The following is a 22,160-nucleotide window of genomic DNA, read 5'->3' as shown; positions in this document are numbered from 1 at the left end:
TGATTTTGGGCTATTTTGCAAAAAAAGGATTTTTAAGGGCTAAATTTTTTTTATCAGCCCCCGGCCCCCTTATATTCATGGATAAAATGAAAGTCATTTAGAAGGCTTTGCAGCCACACTTGCTCTAATAAGCCCTTCTTCCATCATATCAATGATAGGCATGTCTACTAAAGAGAGATTTCGAATTCCTCTGCCAACACCATCAGCCCTTCCTCTGAAATGCCTACTACCCCTATTATTTTTCCTTCTCACTGTAATATTTTTTGTAGAGTTTGGAATTATTTGAGGGGATGATGGCTTTCCTGGTTTATGAATGGTTAGGGGTCTGAGCTCAAGCGATTTCTTGCTAAGGAGGTAGTCCAGGTCACTACCAATCGAATTTGATGGGGATGAAATAGGGGAGTTTAGAGGGGTCGCCGAAACCATAGGCTCCTTACCTTTCTGAGATTGAGATAGTCCCCTTTTCGATGAAGGAGAGGAAGATGAGATTAAAGTGATTTGAGAGTCCACTTTGAAAGTATTAATAGATTGGGGAACCGGAAGAGGGACTGGGAAATCTTTGCTAGCAATAGGTTCGGAGGGGGTGTGCAAAACAAGATGGGATTCCTTTTTTCAGATGAGCCGAAGGGTCTACTCGAGCTTTCAGGCAGGTTGCATTGATTTTGAGTATATGTTGATGGAGAGATATGGTACTGAGTCATAGATTTCTGAACGGGGGAAGAGAATTTTTGACAGTCATCTTCGGGATTAAAAACCCCCTTCAGTTTACCAGATTCTAAAGGAGATGAGCTTATAGTAGAGGATTCCTTTGCCATTTCAGAATAGGAAGACCTTGTCCCCAATTTTTTTTTGCTGATAGATATTTACCATGATATATTCGGTTCTTTAACACAGGCCGACGAGGAGAGTTTTTATGAAGATGTCCTGTCTTGTGGCATACTGAGCACCTGAAGGATACTCCCCAAAATTCCAATCTTTGACTAATCTTTAAATCCCTCCATGATATCTCGATATGGTCGGGGAAACCCTCTCTATGGGCTTTCTCAATGAGTACCCATGCTACGCGTTTGCCTTTCTCCCCCAAACATCTTGGATCCACATATACACATCTTCCTAAGGCATTTCCTATCTCAGCTAAAGTTTCCTTTGACCATAACTCCAGGGGAAGGCCAGGGAGTTTGACCCAAATTAAATTATTTATGGGAGTATTCTTCAACGGATTATAGCCAATGTACCATTTGTGTAGCACCAGGAAGCTCCTTCCATGCACCCATGGATGAGCCTGAACCACTTCCAGGTCGCTGGCACTCAGAAAATGAAAGCAGTACCATTCCTTCATCAGTTTAGCTATAATGGGGATGTAGCCAATCAAAGGTTTCCATTGAGACTCTAACCATTTTCTCATCCTGGCATCATCCATCTCAGGGAAGTGCCATCGACCAACCAAAGCGTTTTCTTGCAGGCTTTCAATATGGTCAGTTAGATAAATGCTATCTAACTTAATCGCCACCAGTGGCGGGATGGTTTTAACAGGTTTTATATTCTTCTTGAAACAATATGTGGGCTCATGTTCTACATGTTCTCTATGGAAGTGTTCACTTTGGATTCCTTCCTGGGAGGTTTGTGGATTATGACAACAATTTCCATCCAGGTCATCCGTTTGCAGCAAAGGATTGACAGTCACGTCAGCCAGCATGGACTGCCAGTCATTTGTCAACGTGGTGATACCCTTACAAGACTCGGTCTGCATTTCTTCTTGGATCATGGCCTCCATGGCCGATACGTCTGACCCCCAGTCCATAAAAATCCACCCCCTATGTACTGTGAAATCCTAAAAAGGGATTTTCTAGATTGGGAAATAAATCATGCAATAAGTTGACCTAACCTCTACTGAATATTATACCCAGAGCAGATAAGAATCGGAAGGGAAAAGTGAATTTTTCCTGACGAAAGTACTGACAGAAAGAAGTCTCGGGAACTAGAACACTTCCTTTCCAATGCGGGAACAGATACCAAAGTAGCCAGCAAGTCTTCAGCCAGCGTGGACAGCCAGTCGTTTGTCAACATGGCGGTACCCTTTACAAGACTCAGCTTGTACAGATGCTTGTAGCATGGCCTCCGTGGCCGATGCAACTGACCCCCGGACCATAAAAATCCACCCCCTGTGTACTTTGCAATCCTAAAAAGGGATTTTGCAGATCTGGAAGTAAAACCTGCAATAAATTGATCTGACCACTACTAAATATAATACCCAGAGCAGATATGAGTCAGAGGGGGGAAATAAATTTTGCCTGACATAAGTACTGACAGTAGGTAGATTGGGAGTTAAGACAGCTTCCTTTCCAAAACAGGGATCAGATACCAAAGTAGCCGACTAGACTTCAAGATTTATGAGGAAATGATGTAAACCTGAGTCAGCATTGGTTAGCAATAAAGTAATGGCTGCTTTCTAATGACCCACAAGCTCCAATGCCATGTCATCGAGTACCATTCCTTGTACTCCATAAGCTGTTGAATTCAAAACTCTGCTAGAACCAAATCCCAAGGAGAGGAAAAAACGAGAACCAGGAAAGTGAACTCCGATTCTGGTGAACGGAAAATTCAACCCGGAAAAACCAGGAGACAGAAACGTTCCAGAAGGAGCATTCAGTCTCAGTCAAGAGAAATCCAAAACTTCCAGAATGCAGTCCAGGAATCGTAAGGAAAAACAAGGAATTGGATTACACGATAGAGAAGTCTTGATTCCCTCTCCTTTCTCGGTATCAGAAGAAAACAAAGATTAAAGTGGCTTTTGGAGATGTTTCAGGATGAAACATCCAGGCATACAATACAACAACAACAAAACTCATACACACACCACCAAGAGCCTATCTTGAACCAGATATCTACACAGGGCTTAGATATGACAAAGAAATTCTTCAAATTGAAAAGAGATACCCACGACCTTATTGATTCTACAACTCCTGGCATATGAAGACGAGGGAGAGAAAACCTAAAGCGATCCTCCTTTTAAACAGAAGATATCCTAAAACTGAACTCCAGGATGATATATATTCATAATCTATACAGATGAAAATATAGTCATGCAGAAAAGAAATCATACTCTGTATATACCATCCCACTCTGTATATCCATCACACTCCATAATTGGAAAAAGAATAGCTCAACAAAAACATCTAAATTTACATAATGGATGGACAGTATTACTAACCTTCATTATAGCGCAACCGCGAAGAGACGAACACTGCCATAGCCAGAAAGACACCACCAGCCCGAAGCAATCCCTGCCAGCTTCCCAAAAGCTTTGATAGAGAAAGTAAAATACTAAACTGAAGCTGGTTATAAGAGTAACTCAGGAGAATCACCCTGTAATCTGGATAACAAATGTATGTAGTGAGGGAGAAAAAGCTTAGCAGTAGGAGAGGAAAGTCGAGGAAGTGTAAACAGACCTCCCCGCGTAGGGGTGCCTAGAGGAAAAAGGATGTCAAAACTAAAAAGGATGGAAAACGAAGTTGATATAGTGTAGGCTGCCACCAGGTTCGAAAACTTGCATTCAGATAATGGCTTTGGGAGGTGACAGATGGAATTTCATGCAAAAAGAGGCTCCAGGAGATGACAGGTGGTATCTCATGCAAGACACCAATGGAACCTCGCAAGAAACAAAGACCTCATTACAAAAGAAGCCCATTTGATGGGTGACAGAGCGGAAAAACTTGGTTGGCCGCCATGACGGTGCTCTCTCTCGCAGGTTGGCCGCTCCCTCAGAGACTTCCGCCTAGTGTCATATGTCACTTTAGCTATAGAATAAATGTCACTACGTTATACAAAACCTCACAATAAGTTAATCTAAATTATGCAATTCCTCATGTGACTAGCCGAAAATTTCCAACTGCACGGTGTACTAGCTATATCCATATTTATGGCAAGAACATAACGTTTTGGCCCTCTCCAATTTGGATAAGTTAATTCACTATATTTTAGTTCACCTAAAGTAACGAAATCCTTACAAAAACAATAAGTTAATTCACAATGCCTCTAATGCTAAGGATAATGCTTAAAATAAAGTTATGTAATTTCTCACAAATTAGCTAGCAAATTTTATGTTCTGAGCTATCAGAATTAGGGCAGTAAATTTATAGATGTAGTCAGTGATCATTCAGCAAATTATTAGGGACAATAGATTAGTGAGATAATGGGTAATGAAATTAGAAATATGTAGGCTATATAATAATGTATTCATTGCTCCTATGAAGATATGAGATTCCAATAAGAGTTCAGCTCATAGATTGAGAATCAGACTTCTCTTATTTTTTTCCATTAGTTTTGTTTATGTTTTCATATGCATGCTCTTGCTAGATTTAACATGGTATCAGATCTAGGTTAAGAGAGTTGATTTATATGTAAAGTGTGTGTTTTTTGGAAGGAGGTTTCAAAAGTTTGTGAAAGCCATTTCCAAGAGTTTTCATAATTTTGTGAAGCCTATGCAAATTCAAGTTATTGGTGGGAGTGCTCAGCGGTTAGCAGCAATGGCCAACAATATGAATATTTCTTAGCCACAAATACCAATGTTTAAAGGTGATAACTTTGGTTTTTGGAGCATTAATATGAAAACATTGTTTCTCTCACAAGATTTGTGGGATTTCGTAGAAAATGGATATACAGAACCAAATGCACACACACTTGCCCGCTGGACTCAAAACAAAAGAAACCAGCTAAAGGAAAATTGTAAGAAAGATTCAAAGGCTCTCTTCCTAATCCAGCAAGAAGTGCATGATTCTATTTTTCCAAGACTAGTTGGAGTAACAAAATCAAAGGAGGCAGGGATGCTTTGCAGCAACCATATCAAGGAAGTGATGAGGTAAAAGTTGTTAAGTTGTAGTCATTAAGAAGAGAATTTCAAACCTTGTGCATGAAAAACTCCGAATTTATTCAATATTTTCTCACTAGAGTTATGGGTATAGTGAACGAAATTAGGTCTTATGGAGAAGATTTAAAAGATCAAAAAATTGTTGAGAAGATTTAAGAAGTTTGCTTGCAAAATTTGATGGGGCTGTTGTTGCTATTGAGGAGTCTAAGGATCTAACTCAGCTGTCTATGAATGACCTAATGGGGTCTCTTCAATCTCATGAGAAAAGAGTCAATAGATCTTCTAAAAAATCTATTGAGCAAGTTTTTCAAGCAAGAGAAAATATTTTCAAAGCCAAAAGTGCTTCCTCTCACGAGGAAAGCCATAACGCTTTTGGAAGAGGAAGAGGAAGAGGACAAACATACAAAGGAGGCAGAGGTCGAGAAATATTTTTTCTTTTCTGCATAAAACAAAGGAAGAGGTAATGATGACAATGATGGAGGTAAAAGATTTAATAAATACCAAGTTTAGTGTGTTTATTGTAAAAGATTTGGCCATTATGAAAGAAATTTTTGGAAAAAACAAACATAACAAGTTAATTTTTTTGAAGAAAAAAAAGAGGTTGGCACTTTATTCCTGGCTTTTGATTCAACTAATAATGTTTCCAAAGAGGTGTGGCTTATGGATAGTGGTTACAACAATCACATGATAGGAAACAAAGATGGCTTTTTAGAGATAGATGAATCTATAAAATCTGATGTACTATTGGGAGATGACAAGCCAGCTGAAGCTAAAGGTAAAGGAACATTGGTTGTGAAGACAAAACAAGGAAAACCAAAGCACATTAATGATGTTTTATATGTTCCTGGTCTAGCACATAATTTGTTGAGGGTGGGGAAGCTCCTTGAAAAGGGATATTTAATTGTTTTCAATGACAAGCAACGCATAATCTATGATAAAAATGATAACAGTAAAATTATTGCTAAGACTAATATGCTGGAAAACATAATTTTTGCTTTCAATTTCCCTTGTGAAGCAAATACAAAAATAAATGTTGCTTATGATGATATTTTCTGGCTATGGCACATAAGGTATGGACATTTGAATATGAAAGGCTTGAAATTGTTATATAACAAGAAAATTGTCAAAGGGTTACCACTTATTGGTTCTACTAATAAAGTCTGTGAAGGGTGTATTCTTGGTAAGCACATAGAGATTCATTTCCAGTAGGAAAATCATGGAGAGCAAGTAAACCATTGGAACTAGTGCATGCAGATATATGTGGTCCTATGAAAACCTTGTCTCTCAACAAAAATAAGTATTTCATTATTTTTGTGGATGATTTTAGTAGAAGAACATGGGTATATTTCATTAAAGAAAAATTTGATGCATTTGTCATATTTCAACAATTTAAAGCTCTTGTGGAAAATCAAAGTGGATATTCTCTAAAAACATTACCCACAGATATAGGGGGAGAATTCACTTCTAATAAGATTGATTCTTATTGTAAAATTAATGGAATTCAAAGGCAATTGACACCTAGTTATACTCCCCAACAAAATGACATTGTTGAACGTAAGAATAGAACAATTGTTGAGATGGCTAGGAGCATGATGAAAGGTAAAAACCTTCCAAAAAAAATTTGCACTGAAGCTGTAGCTACATCTGTTTATCTCCTTAATAGATGCCCAACAAGAAGTGTGAAAAATATTACCCCTTATGAAGCATGGTGAGGAATAAAACCCAATTTCTCATTTAAGAGTCTTTGGTTGCATTGCCTATGCTCATGTTCCTACTGAAAAAAAGAAGAAATCTTGATGATAAAAGTGTGAAATGAATTTTTATTGGATATTGTAAGGAAACCAAAGGTTATAGATTGTACAATCCAGAAACTGAAAAATGAATGATTAGTCGTGATGTGTTATTTGATGAGAAAGAAAAACGGTAGTGGAATCGTGATGTGCAACAACAGACTCCAAGTATTGTTGTACAAGAAGATGAATCTTCTGTTTCTGCAAATCCATCAAGTAATCAAAATACTTCAGAGGCCACATCCACTCCATCATCTTCTGCTACTTCAAGTCCTGTTTCAAGTCCAAGACCTCCTCCAAAAAGGAAAAAATCTTTAAATGAAATTTATGGTTATACTAATTTTGCTTTGATGTAGTGAACGAGTTAGTTTGGTGCAAAGGAATGGATGAAAAGATGACAACAATTAAAAAGAATGCACCATGGGCAGTTGTGGATGCTCCTACTGAAAAAGAAGTCATTGGGGTGAAATGGTTGTATAAAACCAAGTATGCAGTTGATGGATCAATACAAAGGAACAAAGCAATGTTAGTAGGAAAGGGATATGCTCAACAACCGAGTATTGACTACAATGAAACATATGCTCCTCTTGCAAGATTTGATACAATAAGAACCGTTTTGGCATTGGCAGCACAATATAAATGGTTAGTTTATAAATTTGATGTTAAATCACCCTTTCTAAATGGTGAATTGAAATAATATGTATATGTTCACCAGCTCTGAGGATATGAAGAAGCAAAAAATGAACACAAAGTCTACAAACTAAAAAAAGCTCTTTATGGGCTTAAACAAGCTCCAAGAATAGAAACTTGTATTTTGAAAAATGGGTTTAATAGAAGTGAAAATGAACACACATTATATATCAAGTCAAATGGTAATGATATAATAATTGTGTTCTTATATGTAGATGACTTGATATACACATCTTCAAGTGATTTGTTAGTGGAAGAGCTCAGGGAGGCTACGATAGCTAAATCTGAAATAACTCATTTGGGTTTGCTCCATTATTTTCTTGGCATAGAAGTGACACAGATGAATACTAGAATTTTTATTTCAGAAGAAAAATATGTTTCAAATCTTCTTAAAAATTGGAAAATGGGAAATTGTAAACCCATGAGCACACCCATGAATACAAATGAAAAATTTTCTGTAGAAGATGGCGCTGAAAATGTAGATGCTCAATCCTATAGGAGTCTCGTAGGAAGTATTTTGTATATTACTACCACTAGGCTTGATATTATGCATGCAGTAGGCTTGATTTCTAGATTCATGCAAAGTCCAAGTAAAATTCATTTTGGAGTAACAAAATAATTTTGAAATATGTTTGTGGAACAAGAAATTATGGAATTTGGTATACTTCATCAAATAATTTTGGGTTGGTTGGTTATACAGATAGTGACTGGGCTAGATGCTTTGATGATAGAAAAAACATTTCAGGTTATGTAATCAGCCTTGGATCAGGTGCAATATTATGGTGTTCAAAGAAGCAAACAACTATTTCATTATCTTTGTAGAGTATATTGCAATAGCAACAACATGTGAAGAAATTTGGTTGAAGAAATTATTGTTAGATCTAAAAAAATAACCAAAATATGCCACAACTATTTACTGTGATAACTTGTCTACCATTGCCATAACTAAAACTCTACTATTTCAAAATCATACCAAATACATTGATATCAAATATCATTTCATAAGAGACTATGTGGCAAAAGGAGAAATTCAAATAAAGTTTTGTACAACAAATGAATTGCTTGCAATATATTTATCAAAGCACTACTAAAAGGAACTTCAAAAACTTAAGGGATATGCTTGGAATCACCTCATTAAGCATTACCTCATTAAGCATTAAGAGGGAGTGTTGAGGATAATGCTTAAAATAAAGTTATGTAATTGCTGACAAATTAGGGAGGAAATTTTGTGTTTTGAGTTATGATAATTAGGGCAGCAAATTTATAGATGTAGTCACTGATCATTTAGCAAATTATTAGGGACAGTAATGGATAATAAAATTAGAAATATGTGGATTATATAATAATGTCTTCATTGCTCCTATAAATATATAAATATATAAGATTCCAATAAGAGTTTGGAATCCTTAAAAAAACAACCTAAAAACAATCTAAATTAATTCTCTATGCCTCTAGTTGACCAAGTATAAATGAAATTCTTCCAATGCCAGAAAATTGCTCATCATAATCATCTAAGATACGGGTGGAATTTCTCTTTGCAGGGCGGTTCAAAAGGTGCAAGGCATGGAGGTTGTGGTGACAAAGGGAGAATGGAAGTGCTGAAAAATTTATCAACCTCGTAACGCAAACGACAGTTATTAGATTTGATTAGTGTGCCAATAGCTCCAGTTTTGAATGATTCTATTGCTTAGTATGCATAAGTTAGGCATGCGATGATCCCATAAATGGCCATATTCAACAAATAGAAGAAGATTTAAATAACAACTTCACGCTATGACCGAATGCTGAGATCCTGCAACGTTTTGAGAAGCCTGCATGCAAACCCTCTTCTCAATGCCTCTCAATGCCAATAACTTAAGGTTCAACCCTACACACACTTGGCCCCGTTCCTTTCATTTTCTTTAGCTCAACGAAATGAATGGATTTCATTTATTGATCGTTGAATGAGAAGGATTGTTGATCAACTTATTGGAACAAAGATAGTGATGGCGATTGACCTAATAAATCACACGAATGGAATGATTAGACAAAGTACCCCGATTGGGTGAGAAGACATGATCTTGCTTAGCATTATATTCTTCCGCCACATGACTTGGAACTGGAGCATAGCTTTGTGGAACCTAGTCACCTGCAGCACGTCTTCCACTCTGTACCGGTACAGTCATGCATGTGAACAAGAAGATCCAGTGTAAGAAACACACAAAATCAGCAATGGAAACTATGAATCTTTCACAGCTTAAAATGAAAAATGCAAATACTAACACAACTATAAATCTATGCTGCCTCTAAAATTATATATATAAACCTCTGAAATAACTTATAAACTCTTTACAACTCAAAATCAAATCATGTATTTTCTTCAATATGTGCCCATTCAGCGACGACAAGAGCATACGATCATTGCATATTAGCCACGACAAGAGACCGAAATTTATTTCAAACTTTTGGTTATTGCAACAGCACCATAATGGTTTGGCTATTGATCGAGATGATGCCAAATGGAATCTTGGCGAGTGAAATACAAGCGAAAATTCTCCATGGGAAACTAGGGAATGTAAGGGGTGTTTGATAGTTTGTTGGTACGCATCTATGCAGTAAAATACAACCTAGAGGGGTTTCAATTAAATTGTGGTGAGTTAAATCTTTTTGTATTGTTATAAAGACTATTATTTTTAAGTGTTTTAAATTTAATGTGTTAAAAGGTTATCTTAATATGTAACATAAGTATTATTGTATATAACACAAGTATTATTGTTTTTTAGGAGACAATTATAAAAAAAAGTTGTGTATTGTTTTAAATATTGTTTTTAAGGGAGTGTCTCAAATTAATGCCTTAAAAAATTGTTTCTGTAAAGACAATAAATAACACAAGTGTTATTGTCTGTTAGAAGACAATTTCCTTTTTGTCTTTCCATAGACAATAATTTGAATATAATATCTCACCATTGATATAAATCAATATAAAATGTATTTAATTAAAAATAAACAACAATATGATTGATTAATTCATATTAGGGCACAGTGGAATAGAGAAACTAGCCTCTTGCATGTAAAAAAGGTGCTCTTCCATTGAGTTGACACCCTTTAAAGAAATAATTGATCAGGTTAAGAAGTTAGAGAATGTGGGAGAGATATAGGAGGTTATGATGGAGCCTCAGGAGGGTTGCCAAGATGAAATGGATAGGACGGAGGTGGATGAACTTTCACATTAAGTATCCAAAAAAAATTGAACATCTTAAAATCAGAGGAATTACACTGTTATTGAGGTATTGTTCCATGAAAGTCATCCGCACAACGTCCAAAAGAAGAGTTAGCTTAAATAGGAATTGTAGAAATTTCTTAAATAAGATTAAAAAAAACTATTCTATCATTATTGTTGAGTTGGAAGAACATGCAAGATTCAAAACAATTAACTTTCTTGGGAATAAGCATCAGATCACTAAATATTTGATTTATTTGAAGTGTTAAATTTTTTGTCCCCAAAAATTATAGGAACACATTTACAAGTCAATTGATATAGTAATAGAGGGTGGGAGTAAGGGAGGATTCCCCATACAGGAAGAAGAATAAATTGTTGCAAATGTAAAGGTCATATAGTTTTCTAGCAACACCATAGATATATCTATGAAATAGAACTTGCTAGACTTCATCACTCTCCAACAAAATATGACATAAGCTCTCACAGATTAAGCCTTAGATAGAGATTTTGCTTTCATTTTTTGAGTATGAACTACAAAGATGAAAAATACAGGCCACAACTTGAGCCCAAACTTTCAATCACTCATTCACTTGGTGGGAATGGTCTCCTAGGTTGGAGATTTTAAAATTGGAAATAGGAGATTGTGCATAACTATAACAACCCTCATGAAAATTCCATGTAATAAAAGTTAAAAATAATAACGAAGGTTGGTGGGACACTTATTCCAAGCTTAGTGTTGGGCAAGACATCTTAGGGGGTGTTCATTTGTTTGTTTATGGCTTAGGAAACTGACAAATACAATAGATAAGACTTCAAAAATACATGAGGCATTAATTGGCATTTTATTTATGAAAATAATGAAAAATAGGAAAAAAAGGGAGGTGAAAGGTCACACGTTGAGTGTGAGGAAAATGAAGAAAAAAAAGGCCTCATTCATAGAAAGGCTTCTTAGGATCAGTTGGTAAGCTTTTTTCAATTTAGCTTTGGAGCTCTCCCATTATTCTCTCTCTTTTTCTCACTCTTGGACACTTAGAGTTTTCTTGGAGAACTTTGGAATTGGAGCAAGAAATACAAAGAAGGCAAGAGGAAGCAAAGATCAAGTAGGGGAAGGCATGATCAAGCAGCTATAATATGATTCATTGAAGGTATCGACTTACATGTGTGTTTTTCGTGGTAGATTTGACATGCATGGGATTGCATGTGGTTCTTTTCTATCATGACATGGATTTTACCAGGTGTGACACTATTCTTTAGCATATCCTTGCAATTTCCTGATAGATTTGATGAGTGGGTTCTCATATTAGGTTAATGTGGGATAGTCGGATGGATTTGAAGATCACTGGGGAGGATCTCCGAAATGACAAGCACATGGCCTAGTGGTCCCTGAACTGGAGTGTTGATCATAATAAAACCACTGGCCTAGTAACCCTTGAACTAGACTGTGGGTTATGGTAAAGCTAGATTGTGTGCCTCAGTGGGCCTAATAATCCTTGTTTCTCAATGGCAGGATGTACGGTAAAGCCAAGAGGTGGGTTTCTCTTCGTTGGAACTAGTAGTGCTGGGATGGATATATGGTAAATCTTGGAGAGTGTGTCTTGGTGTAGGGCCTAGTGATTCCTAGATGAGACTATGAATTACGAAAAAACTTCAGAGACTAGGAAGCACTCAAATTCCTTAGGGTGTAGGTGAAGAACTCTGGTGGAATCCATGCTTGTTGGTGTTTTTGGTGTGTTCTATGAGTTCCACATTCATGCTTGGAATATGGCATAGGGGTGATTGGCTAAAAAGGGACTTAGCCCAACAAATCTATGGTTAGATGGAACGTGGTCATCCCATCTTTGGTTGGTTTATCGCATTCATTAATGAGAAATTCATTCCCTTGAATTTCATGTGTAAATGTATTGATGTATATGTGATTTTTATCATTGATATGTTTATGATATTTCTGTCCCTATCATGCTAGTTATATGTATGCTTTTTGAAAACAACTATGTATGGCTCTCAAAATGTTGTTACCTGTAAATGAATGGATAATCTGTCTATGACCTAATAGATGATAATGCAACAAATGACATGAGGGAGCAATGGTTCATAGTGATTCTCAAATAAGTATGAGATCCCTACACTTAATTTTGTTGTTTACACATGGAGGATTACATGTTGATGATATTTTTTACGAAATGCTTGTCATGGCTAGTAGGGGTCTCGTTAAGGTCTTATTCAACTTATTGCTTTTGTACATTGATTGTTCCCATGTTCTTTTATTGATCTTAAGTTATCACTCCATTCAGGGAGGTGACCTAAGCTCCGGGCTTGAAAAATTGGCTCAAATCCAGGGGTCATTGGCACAAAACTGGAAAATTGGGTCTCTCGACGATGGCACATAAGCCCATGAGAGTGAATTTGGGTTTCTAGATGCTATCATGCCTATAGCATGAGAGGGACTGAGGCTTAAGTTGGTCAAAACTTCAGTAGGACCCAAGGGAAAGATGTCTAAAGTGTTGGATTGGTTCTTATGGGTCTTGAAGCTAATGCTGGATGTTTTTGTGTTATGTTTCCACCAATTCCACTTCCTTAAGGTCACATAGGAGGTTGAATCCAATCATAGTAGCCTCTCCTCACATGTTTACCCTAGTTTGCTAGTTACTTGGGTAGATGTGGGAGGAGGGTGGTTACAAACTCGTATTAGTTCTACTCTCTTTGGATCATATTTGATACCACAAAGTGGTATCAAAGCATGGTTCACCTCTCAGACTGGATGGGTTGTGTGCGTTGGTCATGCATTCATGTAAGTTTCATCTGTGTCTCTTACACTTGCATTCCATGCACTTATTGCATTTGCTTGATGATTGATTATGGCTGTAGTAAGGTTTTCATGAGGAAATTGATGTGGATTTTGTGGAATGCATTTGTCATGAGTATATTACTACTTATATATTGGTATATGTCTCTTACATGCTGATTATATGTCACCTAATTACATCCTTGAATGATAGGGTGCATCCTTCTAGGTTTTACTACATGTATGAGTCTTGTTGATTAGCTACAAGAGTTGATCGCTTATGTTTGACTACATGAATTTATGTGTAGGAGTAGTTGATTATTAATTGCTTACACATGTTGTTGGTTACATGTGTCAATGTGTACAATGGAGTAATCATTGTTGTCATGCATGAGGTCATAACATGCATTATTGATATGGCCTTGTATTGAGGACCAGACCCTAACTAGTGTGATGTGTATGTGTTGATACATTTATTTGTGTATGTATATATGTTGTTATGTTTATGTTATACATGTATCACGTTGATTTTTGATCTTACAAATGAGGTATCCTCCCTGAGTCATGCTGAGGTACATTGATTTATTGTGATTTAGTTTATCTGACATATCATGCATTACAGGAAAGAGATCAAATGGCTAGAAAGATGGTAGATTACATAGAATCTGCCTATGAATCAGATCGGTAGGGTGGTGTGGGAACTCTTCTTATTTGGTAGAAACATTGAGAAGCTTGAAGGAAGAAACAAGGAGCTGTAAGGTAGATAATAACTGGATCATACATGCACAATAGAAACAAGGAGAGGTTAATGTTATACTTCTTTAGTGTTTGTCAGATTTGCAACAATAAGGCCACTTTCGACCAGCCATGGACATGATGAAAAAACTATTGTGACATATGGCAGTAGGTCTCCTCATAGATATAGGTTGGATAGATATGACATTGTGAAATATGAAAGGTTGTTGGATGCTTCAGATAGGAGGGGCTATGAGTATAGGTATTGTGCTAGTTCTAGTTGTAATATACATCATGATCCTCATCATTATAATCCTTATAGGAGGATTGATAGGGGATACTTTCCAAATTAATTCGAGAAAGAAGAACAACCTATTTTTGATGGAGATGTGAAGAATCTAGAAGAGGCGGAGGCTTGGATACTTGGGATCAACAAATTATTTGAGTTGCATGAGTACACAGATAACATGAAGGCTAGAATAGCTATATTCAGCTTGAGAGGTAAAGTAGACATATCATGGGAAGATGTTAAGCGGGTAAGAGACATCAAGACAAATGACTTGATTTGGCGGGAGTTCAAGAGGATTTTCAGGAAGATGTACTTGTTATAAAGGTACTATGATAGTAAGGCCAAAGAATTCTATGAGCTAAAATAGGGATCAATGACAAATGAAGAGTACACAACCAAGTTTCTAGAGCTATTGAGGTGTGTGTCATATCTTACTAATGATAAGACTAAATTTCAATGATTTGTCAGTGGTTTTCCATTAACATTTAAAGATGGGATTGAGTATGATTAGATTCGGTCACTTGAGGAAGTTAATGGGAAATTGAAGAATTATTATGAACAATCAAAGTGTAAGAATGAATATTAACAATGATGGAAGGAAAAAGAGAAATGAAAAGGTAAATGACAGCCTATGAGAACAAGACCTCAAAATGTAGATGGGAAAAAAAATATGACACTGCAAAAAAAAATTAATCCAGCTAGACAGGGACATGGGTCACAACATCAACAATGACATCAAGGTGAGGGAACTGGTTGGTTGGAGTGTTGGACATGTGCTGAGGAACACCTTAGGAGAAATTGTCCACAACATCTGGGTGATGGGCCTAAGATATACAATGGACTGGAGGCGCAGACTGTTGGGGATGTTGGCCAAAGTATTCCTCGTATTTATGCACTCATGGACAAAATGGCAAGCAGAACACTAGGCATCTATCGGTTAGGTGGATGGTAAGGTTTGTGATCAAGTTATTTCTATTATGATTGACCCTGGATATAATTACAGCTATGTTAGTCCTCACTTGGTGGATAAGTGTGGTTTGAGTAAGAAATTTTATGTAGACTCTCGGTTAGTGCAGTTGGCTACAGGTACAAAGAAGCGAGTTCATAATTGGGTAAGAGCTTGTGCGTTTGATTTGAATGGTATACCTACCACAACAAATTTGGATGTATTACTGTTGGGTTCATAAAATATGCTTTTGGGCATGGATTGGTTGTATCTACATAGAACCAAGGTAGACTACTATGACAAATATATTGAGTGTGTTGATGACAATGGGGAAACAATAGTCTTATAGGTTAAGAAGAAAGCCACATCAGTTAGGATGGTGATATTGCACACAAAGCGTAGTTGTAGGAAAGGTTGTATGTTATTTGTAGTACACACTTCTAGTGATAAGGGTAAGGAGGTTGAGGAATGCATATTTATTTAGCAAGTACTTAGTTTTGCAGCAATTTCAGGATGTATTTCCAGAGGACATTTCAGATTTTCCACCTCACAAGGAGGTAAACTTATCTATTGAGTTAGTGTCAGTGGAAGCTCTGGCATCAAAAGTACCTTACAAGATGAGCACACCTATGCTGGTAGAGTTAAATTCGTAGTTGAAGGAAATTTTGGAAAAGGGATATATTAGGCCAAGTGTATCACCTTGGGGCGCACTCATATTGTTGGTGAAGAAGAAAGATAGTACTCTCAAATTATGCATTGACTATAGGCAATTGCACAAAGTGACCATCAAGAATATGTACCCTTTGTCGAGGATTGATGACTTGTTTGATCAGTTGAAATGAGTAGTGATGTTCTCGAAGATTGATTTGAGATCCAGATACCATTAGCTATGGATCAAGGGATAAGATATTTACAAGACTTCGTTTAGGACCTGATATGGGCATTATGAGTTTTATATTGTTACATTTGGATTAACTAATGCTCCAACTACATTGATGTGCTTGATGAATAATGTGTTTCTTCTATATTTGGATAAGTTTTTTATTATGTTCATTGATGATATATTTGTATATTATAAAAATGAGGAAGAGGATGCCAAGAATTTAACAACAATGTTGAGGATGTTGAGAGAGCATCAGTTGTATTCTAAGATCAACAAGTGTAGTTTCTTTTAGAGTGAGTTACACTACTTGGGACATGTTGTCTCCACGGAGGGAATTGTAGTAGATCCAGAGAAGATAAGGGCCATCATGGAGTGGGTATCTCCTAAGAGTGTGGATGAGATGAGATATTGCATGGGTCTCGTAAGCTATTATAGGAGTTTCATTAGGAACTTCTCATATATTGCTTATCCTATCACATCATTTCAAAGGAAAGGTAAGAAGTTCGAATGGAAAAAGGAGTGTGAGCCTAGCTTCGAACAACTTAAACAATTGTTGAAAAATGCACCAGTACTACATCTTGGAGATCTGGACAAAGAGCTTTTGGTATGCACAAATGCTTGCAAGAGAGGACTTGGTGGAGTCCTTGTGCAAGATGAATAGGTGGAATTCTATAAGTCACGAAAACTAAACGAGAACGAGCTGAGCTACCCAAAATATGTCCTTGAGTCTAAAATGATAATACATGCATTGAAGATGTGGAGACACTATCTTCGTGGAGGGAGGCTTCTACTTATGAGTGATCATGTTGATTTGAGATATTTGTTTGATTAGATAAATCTTAATGCACGACAAGCTAGATAGTTGGCCATGAACAGTGAGTTTGATTTCGATATTAGGTACATCAAAGGTAAAGAGAACAGGGTAGTAGATTCTCTCAATGGGTGAGTACATGTAAATGCCTTGGAAACTATGAGCTCCTATGGGATAGATCGATAGGATAGGATCTTGCAGGTAGGTCAGCAGGTTGTCAGGTATATGGAGATTGTGGATAGGTTACAATAGGGTACAAGTACAGGTGGTAGTATGGGTACAAGTATAGGGTAAGGTACATTTATAGGTAGTGGTATAGGTACATGTGATAACATAGGTACATGTACAATTGGAGGAATAGGTATAGGTGGTGGTATAGGTATAGGTGGTAGTACAAGTACAGGAACAGGTACAGTTACAAGTATAGGTGCAGGTACAGAAGGTATGGATTATTGTCTTTCACTGGATGGATTGATCAGATTTAGATACAAGATATATGTGTTAGATAACAGTGAGCTAAAAAATGTGATCTTGAGGGAGTTTCATGCGAAACCTTATTTAGGTCACCTAGGCTATTAGAAGACAATGACTGCAGTGAAGAAATTTTATTATTGGCCGGATATGAAGAGGCATGTAGAAGATTTTGTGGCTAGGTGTTTCAAATGTCAACGAGTGAAAGTAGAGTGTAAACATATAGGTGGACTACTAAAATTGATTTCACTCCAGAGTGGAAATGGGAGGTCATTTCCATGGACTTCAACACAGTGTTGCCAAATATAGTGAAACACCATGATTCCATCATGGTTGTTGTGGAAAAGCTACCAAAGGTTGCACACTTCATTCCAGTGAAGTCTACATTCTCAGCTAGTGATGTGGCACAGGTATTCATCAAAGATGTGGTCGGACTGCATGGTGTTCCAAACAATATTGTGTCGGACAGGAATGGGAAGTTCACTTCCAAGTTTTGGAAGGAGTTATTTTTAGGTTTGGGAATATAGTTGGCCTTCAACGCAACTTATTATCTGTAGATAGATGGAAAAATAGAAAGGATCAACAACATATTGGAGGACATGTTGAGGATGTATGTGATGAATCAGAAATGAAAGTGGGAAGAGTATCTCCCCTTGGTAGAGATCGCATACAACACCAATTATCGTGAGTCATTGAGGATGAGTCCTTTTAAGGCATTGTACGGGCGGAGTTGCAATACTCCCATCAATTAGAGTGACTAGTTAATAGGGTGTTGATCAGACTAGAGATGTTGGAAGACATGGAACAATAAATGAAATTTATAAAGAAAAATATAAAGGAAACACATGATAAGAAGAAGAGATATGAAGATCGGAACAGGTTTTTCAAGGATTTCTAGGTTGGGGAACATGTGTACTTGCACATCAAACTAAAGAAAATATCCTTGTACATTGGATCATGTGCCAAGATGGCACCAGGGTTTTGTGTACGCTTCAATATCATTGAGAGGATTGGGCCAGTAGCGTATCAACTTGTGTTACCTTTGACAGTGAAAGTCGATGATGTTTTCCATGTATGCTTGCTTAAGAAGTATGTTAAGGATTCTGATCATGTGATTGACTAGTCTATATTGTAGGTGGAACTAGATGGAGAATTCCATCTAGAGCCTCTATGTATATTGTAGAAAAGGGTGCTCATGCTCTATAACTGAGCAATGAATCAAGTTAAGGTGCAATATAAGCACTTTTGGCCTAATGAAGCTACATGTGAGATGGCGGATCAAAATCAGACTATATATCCTTCCTCATTTTTCGGTTGAGGAAAAGCAATTTTGATGGTGTTTTGGTATATGCCTTGATATGGTGTTTTGGCGTGTGTTTTGATATGATGTTTTAGTATATGTTTTGGTATATGATTTTGGTATGTGTTTTGTTTATATTACTATATGTACATATGTATATGGTCATAAATACAACCATGAGATATGTTATAAAGCTCCACTAAGCGGTATGGGTGTCATATCATTATAATTACGTTGTCATGTACTAAGCTATCATGTGGTTATGTTATCATGATGTTTTGATGTCATGTTGGTTCGCACTCAATAGGATTCTCATTGTAAATACTATATCTAGTTATGCTATAAAGCTCCAACAAGAGTATGTCTTCTTCCCAATGGTTTGTTGAGGTATATGTGTGATTGAACATGGAGGACGGTGTCCCCCAAGGGGGAGGGTTATGTAACAACCTTGGTGAAAATTCCATGTAATAAAAGTTAAAAATAATAACCATGGTTGATGGGACACTTATTCGATGTTGAATGTTTGGAATGACATCCTAGGGGGTGTTCATTTGGTTGTATATGGCTAAGGAAATTGACAAAGGAAATGAATAAGTTGGAAAGGCATGAGGCATTAATTGGAATTTTTTTTATGAAAATAATGGAAAATAGGAGAAAAGGGATGTGAAAGGTTACATGTTGCATGTGAGGAGGAAAATAATGGAAAATGAGGAAGATAAAGACCTCATTCATAGAAAGGATTATTACAATTAGTTGGTAACCTTTTATCAGTTTAGCTTTAGAGCCCTCTCATTACTCTCTCGCTCTCTCTCTTTGACACTTAGAGTTTTCTTGGAGCACTTTGGCATTGGAGAAAGAAAGGAAAAGAAAGCAAGAGGAAGAAAATATCAAGCAGGGAAGTAGGATCAAGCAGCTACACCATGCTTCATTACAATTATCGATTTGCATGTGTGCTTTTCTTGATAGATTTGGCATGCATTGGATTGCATGTGGTTCTTTTCTATCATTGCATGGGTGTTTCCACGTGTGACAATGTTCTTCAACATAGACTTGCCATTTCCTAATAGCTTTGATGAGGTGGGTTATCATATTTGGTTGATGTGGGATGGTCGGATCGATTTGAAGCTGAATGGGGTGGATATCTGAAATCAAAAACACGTGCCCTAGTGGTTCTTGAACCAGACTTTGGATCATGGTAAATACACTACCTAGTAACCCCTAAACCAAACTATGTGTTGTGGTAAAGCCATATTGTGTGCCTCAGTTGGCCTAGGAATCATTTCTGGTGAATGGCGGGATATACGATAAAGCCAAGAGGTAAATTTATCTCCATTGGGCCTAGTAGTCTTGAGATGGGATATACGATAAAGCATGGAGAGTGTTTCTCAGTTTAAGGCCTAATGATCCATGGATCAGACTGTGGATTATGGTAAAGCTTGAGAGACTAGGAGGCACTTAGATTCATGGTAGTGTACATGGAGAACTCCGATGGCATCCATGCTTGTTTGTGTTTCTGGTGTGTTCTATGAGTCCCACATTCATGCTTGGAATATGCCACGTGTGTGATTAGCTGGAGAGAGAATTTTCTAAGACAAATTTTGGTTGGGTGGAATGTGATAGTCCCGTCTCTAGTTGGTATATTGCATTCATTAATGAGAAATTCATTCCTTTGAATTTCATGAGTAAATGTACTAATGTATATGTGAATTTTATTTTTGATATGTTTATGGTATTTCTGTCCCTATTATATTGCTTATATGTATGTGTTATGACAACAACTATGTATGGATCTCAGCATGTTTTTACTTGTCAATGAACGGGTGATGTGTCTATGACGTAATATATGACAACTCAATAAATGACATGAGGGAGAAATGGTTCATAGCAATTATAGATAAGCATGAGATCCCTATACTTAATTTTGTTGTTTACAGCTGTAGGATTACATGTTGATGATATGTTTGACGAAATACTTGTCATGGCTAGCAGGGGTCTGGTTAAGGTCTTGTTTAGCTTATTGCTTTTGCATTATTTTTTCCCTATTGTTTTACTGATCTTAACTTATCACTCCATTTTGGGTATTGACCTCAGCTCTAGGCATAAAAAAGTGGCTCAAATCCTAAGGTCGCTAGCATAGAACTGGCAAATTGTGTCTCTGGACTCTGACACATAGGATTGTGAGAGAAACTTTGGGTTTCTAGACATTTTCATGCTTATAGCATGAGAGCAAATGAGGGCTAAGTTGGTCAAAACTTCAGTAGGACCCAAGGGAAATTTGCGTAAAGTGTTGGATTAGCTCCTATGAGTCTTGAAGTTGATTTGGGATGTCTATGTGTTATGTTATTGTCAATTCGACTTCCTTAAGGTCACATAATAGGTTGCTTCCAATCATAGTAGCCTCTCATTGCATGTTTACCTGGTTCTCTAGTTACTTGGGTAGATGTGGGAGTAGGGTGGTTACAATAACCCTCATTGTTTGGAGAATCCCTATTATCATGAGTAGACACAAGGAAATAGTTTTTATGGTGGTCAACTTGAAACTGTTGGTTGATTGCATAACATAACTCCAAGGCTAGCAAGGTATTGAGAGCTCAAACATTTCTTCATAATTGAAACTGAATCCCAGATCTAGACACCCATTCAACTCATCTAATTCCATGTTTTTAAGCTTCCTAACTCAGGGAGTACTAGAAGTATGTCTGAAAGTTGAATAAGGAGAACCAACTTTGGGCTCTTTGTTGTCCGAGTCAAAAATTTTCCTAGAGGATTGGAAATCACTAAAATTATGATAACTGCAAGAAAATTCATGTGATAGAGCTTGATCTATTTTCCTTTCCCAATCCTTCTCATGCTAGTATTCTCTACTAGACCTATATAGGCTTCTTTTTCTTCTACTTTTCTTAGATTGACTAAAATCTCTACACTGATCTGCATCTCCATAAACTACGTCGATTGGCTTGCTGAGAGGCTTACTTAAATCAGAGAGTGGGGACTTTTTGTTGTACATTAATATAAAAGATAAAAAAATCCCTGATTAGAAAAGTATTTCTTTTTCCTTCACCTTATGAGACTACCACACAATATTGCAGTCCACTCACCTCAATCCCTAAATTCTAGATGCAAAAATTCAGCTCTCTATACACCACAAAATCTTTAGTTTTGTAGTAATCTAAATTATCTCAAAGATCTATATAGTGCCCAATCTTCTAGAACTTGTAGTACAAGGCCTCAAAACCTCAAACCCCAACCTTATACTATATTCAAACACACCACAAATAAACAAAAAACGTTGTGATCTGCTAGTGCCAGTCCCAGAGAGAACCATAATGACCACCAGAAAGGTGTCTGAAAGCAATTAAAAGATAATTAGGCTAAGTCATAGACCCCACTCACTCCA

General features: G+C 36.9%; 1 pseudogene; it reads right to left on the bottom strand.

Annotated features, from left to right (window-relative positions):
* Positions 1-1,887: 1,887 nt before the first annotated feature.
* On the bottom strand, positions 1,888-21,770 carry LOC149263378 (uncharacterized; annotated as a pseudogene).
* Between the last annotated feature and the right edge of the window lie 390 nt (positions 21,771-22,160).

The sequence above is a fragment of the Pinus tabuliformis genome, chromosome 6, assembly GCF_031772625.1.
Source record: "Pinus tabuliformis cultivar Carrire ecotype Pingquan chromosome 6, CPIR1, whole genome shotgun sequence".
In the NCBI taxonomy this organism is placed as follows: Eukaryota; Viridiplantae; Streptophyta; class Pinopsida; order Pinales; family Pinaceae; genus Pinus; species Pinus tabuliformis.
Note: the sequence above shows the minus strand (reverse complement) of the source record. Positions and strands in the feature narration are given on the sequence as shown.